This window comes from Heterocephalus glaber, unplaced genomic scaffold (genome assembly GCF_053883595.1).
Source record: "Heterocephalus glaber isolate CG9 unplaced genomic scaffold, H.glaber_assembly_v1.0 deba00001613, whole genome shotgun sequence".
NCBI lineage: Eukaryota > Metazoa > Chordata > Mammalia > Rodentia > Bathyergidae > Heterocephalus > Heterocephalus glaber.
In genome coordinates this window covers 11,848,839-11,861,292 of record NW_028258384.1, presented here as the reverse complement: position 1 = coordinate 11,861,292, position 12,454 = coordinate 11,848,839, and the positions used below count along the sequence as shown (strand labels likewise).

The window sequence follows — 12,454 nt, the reverse complement described above, 5'->3', positions numbered from 1 at the left end:
GCGGAGAAGTTTCGTTGGGAAGATTTTCTGTTTTCCATGTTTCCCAAGAGACATGAAAAGAGAGCGAGGGGAATCAATAACGAAATGGCCACTTACTGAACCAGCAATAGATGTCGGATGGCGTTCATATATCGGCCCTACCCTGGAGGATTTGACAAATTAGTCTTGGACAGATAAGAGGTATCCCTCTCTACCAATCAAACCTGTGTGTTTTGTACTTTCCCTCCCTCCTTACGTTCATTACTTTCGTATTTCCTAAGGGTAGAAAATTTGGTATTTCTTGAGTGTGTCACTTTCAGCTTCCGTCTGCCTAAAATAGGAGAACAGTGAGAATTTCAGTGGATGAAAAGAGTGATGAGATGTGACAGAAAAGTGGTTGAGATTAGATTGCATTTGCAAAGTGTCTTATGTTCTGAGAATTTGGCATTAATTGTATAATCATTTGGAAAACAAAAGGATTAAAGAGGGAAAGGAAATGATACTTTAAGAAAAAGGTGACACATTAACTTTGTGTAAATAATTTGAATATTTACAAGTAAAATATGTTACTGTCCTACATTATCTAGTTTCTCCAGGTCTTTATAACTTACTATGTCACTAGCAGCTTTGAAAAAAATTATAGATGACAAGATGTGAAAGCCCTAGCACAGTATCTGTCTCATACCAAACCAGGAGGTGGAAAACTTTCTCTGTAAAGGGCCAGATAATAAACAATTTAGTTTTGTAAATAAATAGTAATTATTTTCTTTCTTTACAATGCTGGGAATCTAACCTAGGGCTTTATGCATGACAGGCAAACATTCTACCATGGAGCTACACCCCAGCTCATTAGAGTGTTATTGAGGGAGATAAGGTCTCTACTACCATTACTGGATTCTGCCATTGTAGCCCAAAATCAGGCACAGACAATATGTACACAAATGAGCATGACTGGGTTCCAGTAGAACTTTATAAACAATGACACTTGAATTTTATTTCATTATCACATGTAATGAAAGAATATTCTTTCTTGAATTTTTTTCAAGTACTTAAAAATGTGAAAACCATTATTGTTTACAGGCTGTAATAAAACAGGCAACAGTCTAGATTTGGCCTGTTGGTCAGCCATGGCACCATAGCTGTCATTTATTTACACTCCTGTTTCGTTTCTCACATGAAGAAAGTTATTTTCATGAGTGTCTTCCCACACATCACATTTTTCTCTGTTGTATGCCCTGCCAATATTACTTAATGGACTTTCTCTACTGAAAATTCCAACAAAATATTAAAAAGCTGAAAAAGCTGTGGCATTTTTATATCAATTACCTATGTGAATGGTAGAGAGATAATGTTCAAAACCTGATATCTGGTCAAACTCTTCTGAGAATTCTACCTCCTTAATATTTGTGGAATTGACCAGTTTTTTTCAGTTCCTAATATTATTTCTTTGTTCAGATGTACATCCTGTCTTACCTGTATTTCTGTGACACTCTGCTAAGTAGTTTCTGTGTGTCTGTTCACTCATCATATCCTGAAATAAAAAATCCACAAATCAGAAAAAGACATCAAATTGAGCCTCCCTACACCACTCTCACTTCAGTTGAGCCTCTCACCAAAAGGGACTGTTGTAAGACCTTTCACATTTATTTTTCTACTACAAATTTTTTATACCACTTGATACCTTTCATAGCACAGGGTCTACATCCCCAGAATTCACTTGCACAGCTGACCGAACAAAACTTATTTCACTCTTTGGCTAAAGCATTGCTATCAATTTCCACTCAAAGTAAAAAATGACATCTAGGCAAGGACAGAAGAGGTGTGGGAATCTTTCACTGGTAAACAATGACAAAGACCATCCAATATATGTTCTTTAAATATTTAGTCAATATTTATTTTAACAAGGAAGCTGACTATAATGAACTGTTAAGCATGACAATTTGTGCTATTGTTTAAATTTTTTAAATTAAGTTTATTGGTACATTTTAGGTATACAGTACAATGACATTTATCATTAGGAATTTGTACCTCTACATGATATATCTTAGTTCTTATTTTTTCCCATTCCCCAGCCCTCCCTTCAACCCCTCCATCCCTCCCTATCTACAAAGACTTTGTTTCCATTTTTCCTTTTCTCATGTTAATTCCATTCCCTACTTTCCTTTCCTCTGCTCCTTCCATTTCCCCTTCCCTTTTCGACCTTTTCTTCCTAATTATATATTTTGATCCTATGTACACTTTCAGTTTCTCAAACCAGAGAAACTATTCAGTATTTACACGTGTCTGCTATTTATTTCACTTAAGAATATGGCCTCAATGTGCATTCATTTAGCTATAAATGTCTCTAATTTCCCATTTTTTATGGCTGAGTAATGCTGTATTTTGTACAAAAAAACCACGCATCTTTTTTTTTTCTTAAGTTCTTTTATTGGTACATTTTAGGTATACAATACATTTACATTTATCATTGGGTGCTTGTACCTGTACATGATGCATCTTGGTTCTTATTTTTTCCCCATTACCTGTGTGACCTTCACCCTTTCCACCCTTCCCTATTTACATAGACATCATTTCCATTTTTTTTTCTTTTCTCATAGTTTTTCCTTTTCCTTCTTTCCTTTCCGCTTCCCCTCCCACCACTTCTGCCCCTTTGGACCTTTCTTCCTACTTAAATTATCAATTATTCATTTTAATCATTTTAACCCCTATTTACACTTTCAGTTTCTTACACTAGAGAAAGTATTTGGTGTTTACACATGTGTCCTATTTATTTCACTTAACTGTATGGCCTTGATATGCATCCATTTAGCTATAAATGACTCTAGTTTCTCATTCTTTATGGCTGAGTAGTACTCCATTTTATAAAAAAACTACATCTTCTTTATCCAGTTTCCAGGTGATGGGCACTTGGGCTGTTTCCAAGCTTTAGCTATTACAAACTGTGCCACTATAAATATGGGTGCATATATATGAGTGTGGTATGATTCTTTTAATTCTTTTTGGGAGATAGACAGCAGGGGAATAGCTGGGTCAAATGGGACCTCTAGTCCTAGTTCCTTGAGGTATCTCCATTCTGCTTTCCATAGAGGTTGTAGGAGCCTGCACTCCCACCAGCAATGGAGAGGGTTCCTTTCTTCCAACACCCCTGCCAGCATTTGTTATTTGTTGATTTCTTGTTAGCAGCCATTCTTTGTGGGGTGAGGTGGAATCTCAGTGTCATTTTCACCTGCATCTCTCGAATGACCAGTGATGTTGAACATTTTTTGACATATTTATTTGCTGCTTTTAATTATTTGTCTGAGAAATGTCTGTTCATTTCAGATGCCCATTTTTGAATTGGGTCTTTGAATTTGGGGGGTCTGATTTTTTCCAATTCTTTATATATTCTAGATAGTAGTCCTTTGTCTGAGGTGCTAAAATTTTTAGAGCTGCTAAATTTTTTTCCCACATTGTACGTTGTCTCTTATCTGTGTTTGTGGTTTCTTTGACAGTGCACAAACATTTTAATAAGATGAGATCCCAGTTGTTGATTCATTGTGCTAGTTCCCATGCTACTGAGGTTTTGTTCATAAAGTCTTTTCTTATGTCAATGTCTTTAAGAGTTCCACCTAACTTGTCTTCCGGCAAGTTTAGTGTTTTTGTTTTAATATTTAGATCTTTAATCTACTTCGATCTTAGTTTAGTGCATGGTGATAGGTATGGGTCTAGTTTTAATCTTTGGCAGTTTGAAATCCAATTTTTCCAACACCATTTATTAAATAGGCTAGCTTTCCTTCAATGATGGTGGTTGGCTCCTTTGTCAAACATGTGGTGGCTGAGTATGTGTGGAGTTGTTTTTGCATCTTCTAATCTATTCCACTGATCCTCATGTCTTTTCTTTTGCCAGTACCATGCTGTTTTTATCATAGTAGCTTTGTAGTATAGGTTCAAGTTGGGGATTGTGATATTCCCTGCCGTGTCTCTGTTGCTTAGAATTGCTTTAGCTATTCTAGGTCTCTTCTGGTTCCAAATGAATTTTTGGATTGTTTTTTCTAGTTCTGTGAAGTATATTTTTGGAATTTCAATCGGCATTGCATTAAATCTGTATAGTGGTTTTGGAAGTATGGCCTTTTTCACTATATTGGTTCTTCCTACCCAGGAGCAAGGTATGTCTTTCCTTTTTCTCATATCCTCTTCAATCTCATTTTTCAGAGTGCTGTAGTTGTTAGTGTAGAGGTCTTTTGCTTCCTTTGTTAGATTGATTCCTGGATATTTCATTTTTTTTTGGATGCTATTGTAAAAGGAATTGTTTCCCTAATTTCTCTCTCAGTGAGTCTGTTATTTTTGTACAAGAAGGCTATTGTTTTTTGAGTGTTGATCTTGTATCCAGGTATGCTACTGAATCTGTCAATTAAGTCTAAAAGTCTTTTGGCGGAGTTTTTTGGGTCCTCTATGTAAAGTGTCATATCATCAGCAAATAATGACAGTTTAACTTCTTCTTTTCCTATCTTTATTCCTTTTACTTCTTTCTCTTTTCTATTTGCTGTGGCTAATGTTTCCAGAACTATATTGAACAGGAGTGATGATAGTGGGCATCCTTGTCTTGCTCCTGATTTTAGCATGAAAGTTTTCAGTTTTTGACCATTTAGTATGATGTTGGCTGTTGCTTTTTCATACATAGCCTTAATCAGGTTGAGATAAAGACCTTCTATTCCAATTTTCTGTAGGGTTTTTTTATCATGAATTGGGGTTGGATTTTGTTGAATGCCTTTTCTGGATCTATTGAGATGATCATATGGTTTTTCTCCTTGATTCTGTTAATATGGTGTATGACATTTATTGATTTATAGATGTTGAACCATCCTTGCATCCCTGGGATAAATCCAACTTGGTCAGGGTGTACAATCTTCTTTTTTTTTTTCTCTTTTTTAAAAAAAATTTTATTGGTACATTTTATTAGTACATTTTAGGTATACAATTTGTTTACATTTATCATTGGGTGCTTGTACCTGAACATGATGTATCTTAGTTCTTAATTTTTTCCCCATTACCTATGCGCCCTTCACACCCACCACCTTTCCCTATTTACATAGACTTTGTTTCCATTTTTTTTTCTTTCTCATAATTTTTCCTTTCCTTTCTTCCCTTTCCCCTTCCCCTCCCACCAGCCCTCCACCTTTGGACCTTTTCCTATTTCAAATTATCAATTATTCATTTTAATCATTTTCATCCTTATTTACACTTTCAGGTTCTCACACTAGAGATACTATTCGGTATTTACACATGTGTGTCCTATTTATTTCACATAAGAGTATGGCCTCGATATGCATCCATTTAGCTATAAATGACTGTAGTTTCTCGTTCTTTATGACTGAGTAGTACTCCATTTTATAAAAAAAACACATCTTCTTTATCCAGTTTCCAGTTGATGGGCACTTGGGCTGTTTCCAAACCTTAGCTATTACAAATTGTGCCACTATAAACATAGGTGCACATATATCACTGTGGTATGATTCTTTTAATTCTTTGGAGAAGATACCCAGTAGGGGAATAGCTAGTTCAAAGGGACCTCTAGTTCTAGTTGTTTGAGGTATCTCCATATGGATTTCCACAGTGGGTGCACCAATCTGCACTCCCACCAACAATGCAGAAGGGTTCCTTTCTCTCCACACCCCCACCAGCACTTATTGGTTGATTTCTCGATAGCAGCCATTCTTTGTGGGGTGAGGTGGAATCTCAGTGTTGTTTTCATCTGCATTACTCAAATGACCAGTGTTGAACATTTTTTCATGTATTTATTTGCTGCTTTTACTTCTTTGTCTGAGACATGTCTGTTCATTTCAGATGCCCATTTTTGAATTGGGTCTTTGAATTTTGGGGGTTCTGATTTTTTTCAATTCTTCATATATTCTAGAGAGTAGACCTTTGTCTGAGGTAGAGCTGCTAAAAATTTCTTCCAATATTGTAGGTTGTCTCTTAGCTCTGTTGGTAGTTTCTCTTGCAATGCAGAAGCTTTTTAATAAGATGAAATCCCAGTTGTTGATTCTTTGTGCTAGTTCCCATGCTACTGAAGTATTGTTCATAAAGTCTTTTCCTATGCCAATGTCATTGAGAGTTCTACCTACTTATCTTCAAGCAAGTATACTGTTTCTGTCTTGATATTTAGCTCTTTAATCCACTTCAATCTTAGTTTAGTGCACGGTGACAGGTATGGGTCTGGTTTTAATCTTTGGCAGGTAGAAATCCAGTTTTTCCAGCACCATTTATTGAACAGGATATCTTTTCTCCAATGAGGGAGATTGGCTCCTTTGTCAAAGATGAGGTGGCTGAGTATGTCTGGAGTTGTTTCTGCATCTTGTAATCTATTCCACTGATCCTCGGGTCTGTTTCTTTGCCAGTACCATGCTGTTTTTTATCACAGTAGCTTTGTAGTATAGTTTCAAGTTGGGTATTGTGATACCCCCAGTCCTGTCTCTGTTGCCCAGAATTGCTTTTGCTATTCTAGGTTTCTTCTGCTTCCAAATGAATTTTTGGATGGTTTTCTGTAGTTCTGTGAAGTATATTGTTGGAATTTCATTTGGTATTGCATTAAATCTATATAGTAGCTTTGCAAGTGTGGCCATTTTCACTATATTGATTCTTCCTAACCAGGAACAAGAGATATCTTTCCACTTTCTTATATCCTCTTCGATCTCCTTCTTCAGAGTGCTATAGTTTTCAGTGTAGAGGTCTTTTGCCTCCTTTGTTAGGTTGATTCCTAGATATTTTGTTTTCTTAGATGCTTTTGTAAAAGGAATTATTTCCTGAAATTCTCTCTCAATAGGTCTGCTATTTGCATATAAGAAGGCTATTGTCTTTTGAGTATTGACCTTATATCCAGCTACTCTACTGAATCTGTCAATTAAGTCTAGAAGGCTTTTGACCGTGTTTTTTGGGGTCTTCTATGTAAAGTATCATATCATCAGCAAATAATGACAGTTTCACTTCTTCCTTTCCTATCTTTATTCCTTTTATTTCTTTCTCTTGTCTAATTGCTATGGCTAATGTTTCCAGAACAATATTGAACAGGAGTGGTGATAGTGGGCGTCCTTATCTTGTACCTGATTTTAGCATGAAAGTTTTCAGTTTTTGACCATTTAGTATGATGTTGGCTGTTGGTTTTTCATAGATAGCCTTAATCAGGTTGAGATAAAGACCTTCTATTTCAATTTTCTGAAGCGTTTTTATCATGAATGGGTGCTGGATTTTGTCAAATGCCTTTTCTGCATCTATTGAGATGAGCATGTGGTTTTTGTCCTTGACTCTGTTAATATAGTGTATTACATTTATTGATTTACAGATGTTGAACCATCCTTGCATCCCTGGGATAAATCCGACTTGGTCAGGGTGTATGACCTTCTTGATGACCCTCTGTATTCTATTTATCAGTATCTTGTTGAGGATTTTTGCATCTATGTTCATTAGGGAGATTGGTCTGTAGTTATCTTTTTGGGTTGGGTCATTCCCTGGTTTTGGAATCAAAGTAACACTTGCTTCTAGGAATGAATTTGGAAGCCTTGCTTCCCTTTCAATTTCCTTGATGAGTTTAAAGAGTAATGGCGATAATTCTTCTTTGTAGGTCTTGTAGAATTCAGCAGTGAACCCATCAGGACCTGGGTTTTTCTTTGTTGGTAAATTTTTTATTACATTTTCAATTTCATGCATTGTTATTAGGGTGTTTAGAATTTCTATATCTTCTTCATTTAACTTTGGCAATTTGTATGTATCTAGGAATCTGTCCATTTCTTCTGTGTTTTCCATTTTATTAGAGTACAGGTTCTCAAAGTAGGTACTGATGATCCTGTGAATTTCTCCTGGATCTGTTGTGGCTGCACCATTTTCATTCTTAATTGCATGGATTTAAACCTTTTCATTCCTTTTTTTGATAAAGTTGGCTAAAGGTTTATCGATTTTTTTTATTCTTTCAAAAAACCAGCTCTTCAGTTCATTGATTTTTTTTGTATCCTTCTCTTAGTCTCCATTGCATTGATTTCTGCTCAGATCTTTATAATTTCCTTTCTTGTATGAGCTTTGGGTTTGTTATGCTCTTCTTTTTCTAGGAGCTTGAGGTTCTGCATTAGGTTATTTAACTGAGTTCTCTCTGTTGTCCTAATATGGACATTGACTGCTATGAATTTTCCGTGTAGAACTGCTTTCATTGTGTCCCACAGATTCCTGTATGTTATACTGGAATTATCATTTACTTGTAGAAACTGTGTAATTTCTGCTTTAATTTCCTCTTTGACCCATTGGTTGTTCAGGAGAGTGTTATTCAATTTCCATGTGTTTGTGGGTGTTGTGCGGTTTCTTATGTTATTGATCTCCAATTTTATTGCACTATGGTCTGATAATATACAGGGGATAATTTCAGTTCTTTTACATTTACTTAGATTTGCCCTATGAGCTAGTATGTGATCTATTTTGGAGAATGACCCCTGTGCAGCTGAAAAGAATGTGTATTCTGATTTTGTGGGGTGGAACACTCTATAAACATCTAAGTGCATTTGTTCAATAGCTTCGTTCAGTTCTAGAATTTCATTGTTAATTTTTTTTCCTAGATGATGTGTCTATTTGTGATAGAGGGGTGTTGACGTCCCCCACTACGATTGTGTTAGAGCTTATTTGGTTTTTTCATGTCCATTAATATTTGTTTTGTATAGTTGGGGGCATCTGTATTTGGGGCATAAGTATTTAGGAGTGTCATCTCTTCCTCTTGGATTGTTCCCTTCAGAAGTATGTAGTGACCATCTTTGTCTCTCTTAATTAGTTTTGGTTTGAAATCTACTTTGTCTGCAAATAAGATTGCTACCCTTGCATTTTTCTGGGATCCTGTGGCATGGAGAACTGTTTTCCATCCTTTTACTTTTAGTCTATGAATTTCCTTTTGAGTTAGGTGTGTTTCTTGTATACAGCATATTGCTGGGTTTTGCTTCTTAATCCATTCTGTCAGTCTGTTTCCTTTAATTGGTGAATTGAGGCCATTAATATTGATAGTTATAATTGAGAGATATTGACTCATTCTTGCCATGATGTTTTATTGTTTTTGGCTCTTTTCTTATTTCCCCCCCTTTCGCTTTAGTGTCTTAACCTTGCATGGTGTCTTCTCTCTGTTGGCCCTCATGGAGTTGTGACCTTCATTGTCTTTTTCTAGGATATTGCATAAAACTGTTTGGAGTGCTGGTTTGGTGTTCATGAAATTTCTCAGGTGTTCTTTGTCGTGAAAGTATCTAATTTCCCCATTGATTTTGAAAGATAATTCTGCCAGATACAACAGTCTAGGTTGGAAGTTATTTTCTTCTAGGGCCTTAACTACTTCACTCCAGGCTCTCCTTGATTTGAGGGCTTGTGTTGAGAAATCTGCCGTAATTCTGATGTGCTTTCCTTTGTAGGTGATTTGTTTCTTTTCTCTAACTGCCTGTAGAATTTTGTTCTTCTGTTGTGTTTCTTGGATCTTGACTATTATATGTCTGGGTGTAGATTTTTTTGATCGTGGCTGGGTGGAGTTCTATATGCCTCACTTATCTGTGTGTCCAATTCTCCACCTCTGTCTGGGAAGTTTTCTACTACTACTTCTGTGAATAGTTTTTTTATGTCAATTGTACTTTTTCCTGTGTTTTCTTGGACTCCTATGAGTCTTATGTTATTCTTCTTTGTATCATCTAGCAGCTGTTGGATTGATTTCTCATGATCCCTTACTATCTTTCAGAAATCTCTGTTTTCATGGTCCTTAACTGCAATCCTGTCTTCTATGTCTGATATTCTGTCTTCAGATTCTCTTAGTCTGCTCTGCATGCTCTCAATGGAGTCTTTAATCTCCTGGATATCTGTTTGAATCTGTTTCATGGATTCTATTTCTTTCTTATGCTGGGCATTCATGGCTTCCTGCATGTTTCTGATCTCATCTATTTTGTTGTCTGTTTCTGCTCTATAGCCTCTAATCATGTCTTTCACTCTGCTCACCATCTCTGTATTTATCTGGGAGATTATTTCTGCTTTGAATTTTTCTAGAGCCTCATGTATCTGCTTTGTTACTTCCTGTGCTATCAGTTCAGGGTGTCCACGTGGTTGATTATCCAACTTTTCCACCTCATTTACCCCAGAATTTCCTTTTTGTGGTGTGGAAGCCTGCATTTGTGCCTTGCTGAAATGTCTTCTCATTTTTGTTTTTGGTACTGTCCTTGGTTTAATTCCTGGGTTGATATTTCAAAATTGCTTAAAGCAGGTATCTTTGTTGCTTGTGTTTAAAACCCTTGTGGAATGATTGATTTTCAGAAGTGTCTTCCAGATATGGCTTGTGTTTAGGTTTTGAGGCTCTAGTGACTCTGAGGCTATTTTATTTTCCTTATACCAGGAAGGAAAACTGATTAGATCAATCACGACATGTTAGGCCAAATGGTACAATCAGCAATGCCATAGCGTCAAGTGCTGCTTAGAAAATGACAATTTGTGGTAGTTATTAATCTATCACATTTAACTATGTGAAGTATAATCCACTGTGATTCTGTAGTGAGGTACCAGGTAGCAAAAGAACTATAAGGCGGGGAGTGGGGGGGAGGGGGTGCGACATGCAATTAGGCCTTGCAGGCGCCCTCTTGGCTAAGTGGAGCACCGGCTGAAGGCGGGGCTCCAAGCCACTCCTTGGACCCCACCGTGCTGCAGACAGGAACTGGAAAACAGCCGAGGAGCCCCAGGCTGCTTGGCCGACCTGCAGAGAGAAGCTCTGGATGAAGGCGGGGGCTCCAAGCGTCTCCTGGGACCTCACTGTGCTGTGGACAGGAACTGGAACACAGCCCAGGAGCCTCAGGCTGCTTGGCCGACCCCTGTACAATCTTCCTGATGACCCTCTGTATTCTGTTTGCCAGCAGTATCTTGTTGAGGAATTTTGCATCTATGTACATTAGAGAGATTGGCCTGTAGTTCTCTTTTTTGGTTGGGTCTTTCCCTGGTTTTAAATCAAAGTAACACTTGCTTCCAGGAATGAATTTGGAAGTATTGCTTCCCTTTCAATTTCCTTGATGATTTTAAAGAGTAAATGCAATAGTTCTTCTTTAAATATCTTGTAGAGTTAAGCAGTGAAGCCATCAGGACCTGGGCTTTTCTTTGTTGGTAAATATTTAATTACATATTCAATTTCATTCATTGTAATTGGGGTGTTTAGAATTTCTGTATCTTCATTTAGCTTTGGCAGTTCATATGTATCTAGGAATCTGACCATTTCTTCTGTGTTTTCCATTTTATTAGAGTATAGGTTCTCGAAGTAGGTATTGATAATCCTCTGGATTTCTCTTGAATGTGTTGTGACTTCACCTTTTTCATTCTTAACTGCATGAATTTGAGCCTCTTTCCCTTTTTGATAAGGTTGGCTAAAGGTTTATCGATTTTATTTATTCTTTTGAAAAACCAACTCTTTGATTCATTGATTTTTTTTGTATCATTCTCGTAGTCTCCACTGCATTGATTTCTGCTCTGATCTTTATAATTTCCTCCCTTGTATGAGCTTTGGATTTGTTATGCTCTTCTTTTTCTAGGACCTCGAGGTTCTGGATTAAGTTATTTATTTGAGTTTTCTCTGTTTTCCTAATATGGGCATTCACTGCTATGAATTTCCCGCATAGAAGTGCTTTCATTGTTTTCCATAGATTCCTGTATGTTGTACTGGCATTGTCATTTACTTGTAGAAACTGTTTAATTTCTTCTTTAATTTCCTCTGTGAGCCATTGGTTGCTCAAGAGGGTGTTATTCAGTTTCCATGTGTTTGTGGGGGTTTTGTGGTTTCTTATGTTATTGATCTCCAATTTTATTGCACTATGGTCTGATAATATACAGGGCAGAATTTCAGCTCTTTTACATTTACTTAGACATGTCCTATGAGCTAGCATGTGGTTTATTCTGGAGAATGACCTGTGTGCAGCTGAAAAGAAAGTGTATTCTAATTTTGTGGGGTGGAACACTCTGTAAACATCTATTAAGTCCATTTATTCAATAGCTTGGTTCAGTTCTAGAATTTTGTTGTTAATTTTTTGTCTAGATGATCTGTCTATTTATGATAGTGGGGCATTGAGTTCCCTACTACAATTGTATTAGTGTTTATTTGTTTTTTCATGTCTATTAATATTTGCTTTGTATAGTTGGGACATTCGTATTTGGTGCATATATATTTATGATTGTCATTTCTTCCTCTTAGATCGTTCCCTTCACAAGGATGTAGTGACCATCTTTGTCTCTCTTAATTAGTTTTGGTTTGAAATCTACTTTGTCTGCAAATAAGATTGCTACCCCTGCTTTTTTCTGGGTTCCTGTGGCATGGAGAACTGTTTTCCATCCTTTTACTTTCAGCCTATGAATTTCCTTTTGAGTTAGGTGTGTTTCTTGTATACAGTATATTGTTTCATTTTGCTTCTTAATCCATTCTGCCAGTCTGTTTCTTTTAATTGAATTGAGGCCATTAACATTGATG

General features: G+C 36.6%; 1 long non-coding RNA gene across 1 annotated transcript in view; it reads left to right on the top strand.

The window, feature by feature from the left end:
- Window positions 1-8: 8 nt before the first annotated feature.
- LOC147822484 (uncharacterized) overlaps window positions 9-12,454 on the top strand; it is a 225,560-nt gene continuing 213,114 nt past the window's right edge. Inside the window, exon 1 of the long non-coding RNA XR_015445584.1 lies at window positions 9-180. This is a non-coding gene — a long non-coding RNA (uncharacterized LOC147822484). The remainder of the gene's footprint in view (window positions 181-12,454) is intronic.